The sequence below is a fragment of the Piliocolobus tephrosceles genome, chromosome 4 (assembly GCF_002776525.5).
Source record: "Piliocolobus tephrosceles isolate RC106 chromosome 4, ASM277652v3, whole genome shotgun sequence".
In the NCBI taxonomy this organism is placed as follows: domain Eukaryota; kingdom Metazoa; phylum Chordata; class Mammalia; order Primates; family Cercopithecidae; genus Piliocolobus; species Piliocolobus tephrosceles.
In genome coordinates, this window is record NC_045437.1 from 157,580,656 (window position 1) to 157,583,586 (window position 2,931).

Sequence of the window (2,931 nt, forward strand, 5' to 3'; positions counted from 1 at the left end):
GGCGTCCTTTTTCTTGATGTTGATGTTGATGCTGTTCCTTTCTGTTTGCTAGTTTTCCTTCTAATGGTCAGGCCCCTCTGCTGCAGGACTGCTAGAGTTTGCTGGAGGTCCACTCCAGACCTTGTTTGCCTGGGTATCACCAGCAGAGGCTGTAGAACAGCAAATATTGTTGCCTGTTCCTACCTCTGGAAGCTTCATCCCAGAGGGGCACCCTCCAGATGCCAGCCAGAGCGCTCCTGTATGAGGTGTCTGTCGACCCCTGTTGGGAGGTGTCTCACAGTTAGGAGGCCCGGGGGTCAGGGACCCTCTTGAGGAGGCAGTCTGTCCCTTAGCAGAGCTCAAGCACTCTGCTGGGAGATCTGCTGCTCTCTTCAGCACTGGCAGGCACAACATTTAAGTCTGCTGAAGCTGCACCCACTGCTGCCCCTTCCCCCAGGTGCTCTGTTCCAAGGAGATGGGAATTTTATCTATAAGCCCCTGACTAGGGCTGCTGCCTTTCTTTCAGAGATGCCCTGCCCAGAGAGGAGGAATCTAGAGAGGCAGTCTGGTTACAGTAGCTTTGCCGGACTGCAGTCCCAGGAGCTTTGTTTACACTGTGAGGGGAAAACTGCCTATTCAAGCCTCAGTAATGGCAGACGCCCCTCCCCCAACCAAGCTCAGGAGTCCCAGGTTGACTTCAGACTGCTGTGCTGGCAGTGAGAATTTCAAGTCAGTGGATCTTAGCTTGCTGGACTCCATGGGGGTGGGATCCGCTGAGCAAGACCACCTGGCTCCCTGGCTTCAGCCCCCCTTTCTGGGGGAGTGAACGGTTCTGCCTCACTGGCGTTCCAGGCACCACTGGGGAATGAAAAAAAAATCCTGCAGCTAGCTTGGTGTCTGCCCAAATGGCCACCCTGTTTTGTGCTTGAAATTCAGGGCCTGGAGGTATAGGCACCAGAAGGAATCTCCTGGTCTGCAGGTTGTGAAGACTGTGGCAAAAGCGTACTATCTGGGCCAGAGTGCACCATTTCACATGGCATAGTCTCACATGGCTTCTCTTGGCTAGGGGAGGGAGTTCCCCAACCTCTTGCACTTCCTGGGTGAGGCGACGCCCCTCCCCCCACTTCGGTTTGCCATCTGTGGGCTGCACCCACTGTCTAAGTAGTCCAGTGAGATGAGCCGGGTACCTCAGTTGGATATGCAGAAATCACCCACCTTCTGCATTGATCTTGCTGGGAGCTCCAGACCATAGCTGTTCCTGGGGCTTTTACTTTTTTAGTGCTCAATTGTTTGGCATTGGGGGGGGCCAATTCTATGAGGACATTTAGAATTTTCAGAACTATTTTGCTCATAATCAAAGGTTGCATGAGCATTAGGTTTCAAATCTCTTCAGTAGACAAGCCACGTGAAATACCAACAACACTGTGTATTAATATTTAGCAGTCTTATCCTTAATGTGGAGTATATCCTCACACTTCCTCTATGAGAAGTCTTTTATAAGATGTATTCCCAGGTAAACAGCCAGTCAGGGACCTGGCTGCTGTCCTCTGGCTGGCCCAACAGAGAGATGATATCCCAGAGTCTCTGGCGGCTTCTTGCAGTACCCTGTCCCTGAGGTTAGGGACCGGGTACTTCTTCATGAGGTGACACCTTCAGGAGTGGGTCTGCCTGGGAGCTCCAAAACATGATTTCTGCTGAGAAAGCTGTGTCTGTCATCCGGGGCATCCTCTGTCAATCTCATGGGATTTTATTTTCCAAAGTGCTTTTAAAGCAATGGCATATAACATAAGGTATTGCCAGTGTGTTGCATCAAGGCTCTATCAGCCTAAAAGCCCTTTAGGAAAAGAATCAAAAAACAAACACTCAGAAGAAAGTTCTATTGTACTATTTACTACCTGCAGGGAATAGGATCTTGTGCCCACCTCACTGACCATCACTTAGACCAGGTATTAAGCAGAATAATTCTCTTTGACAAACAACAGCCTTCTGGAATCCATGAGAATGTTCAGGGAACCCTGACAGAGATAAGAACTAGTTTCCAAGAATAGGAAAAGATGATATGGCAAATCTTTGCCTTTACTTTGATCTGTGGCAGGAAACTGGTTTTTAAGAAAATCTGGGTTGTTCCTCCACCTCCTTTTCTTTGTCCTTCGTATTTCTGTGAGTGTGCTGGTTTCTAGTTGTTATACACATTAACTGAACACCTCATCACTCACCAACTCTGCCCCTGTGGCTACAGTTTGTGTATACCTGTCTCCCGGAGGGGAGGAGATCCTTGGTCTGATAACACAGTCAGTCTTCCCAAAGTCATGGCTCTAAAGGAAACAAACCACACACGAATCCAACAGGCTTAGACAGAGGACTTGGATTTCTACATGCTTGGCTCAACCCTGGAAGTGACTTGGGCTATTGCCCCACCACATGAAAACCTCTAAGCATTCAGGTAATTATGGTTTTTGCCCTCAGAAGGCCACAAATGACTGGAATCAGTGGCATTGAGAATAAGAGAAAAAATGCAGAAACTATTCATTCGTGCTACACGATAATGGGTAGACAGAACTGCAATTCAGATTCTAGAGCCTCTGGGAAGACGGTTAATCAGTAACCCAGCACAGAACCATGTTTGAGGAGAGTGGAGAAGCCAACAGTGTTCCAGAAGATGTGCTGCCTGCCTTCACCCCCAAGTTTGATGCTCCTTGTTTTGTTATGCAACATGCCCTTGAGTTTCTATCCAACCCTGGAGCTTTTTACCCAGGTCCATCCGACCTTCTAGCCTGAAGTGCCCTTTGCAAATTGTATATAGATTTAGACACCTCTCTTGCACCACACTCAACCCCCAATCCTCTCAGCCCACCACTTACTCCAGCCACTGTTGCAGTGACCAGTTCTCATGGGCTCTGGCAACCCCTACTTCAGTCCTGCAATGTATTCTCTCTTGCTTTCTACCCGTAG

General features: G+C 48.9%; 1 protein-coding gene across 13 annotated transcripts in view; it reads left to right on the top strand.

Moving 5' to 3' along the window:
* The window catches only part of LOC111529568, a 48,750-nt gene that overhangs the window by 33,344 nt on the left and 12,475 nt on the right, over positions 1-2,931 (top strand). The window lies entirely within an intron of this gene.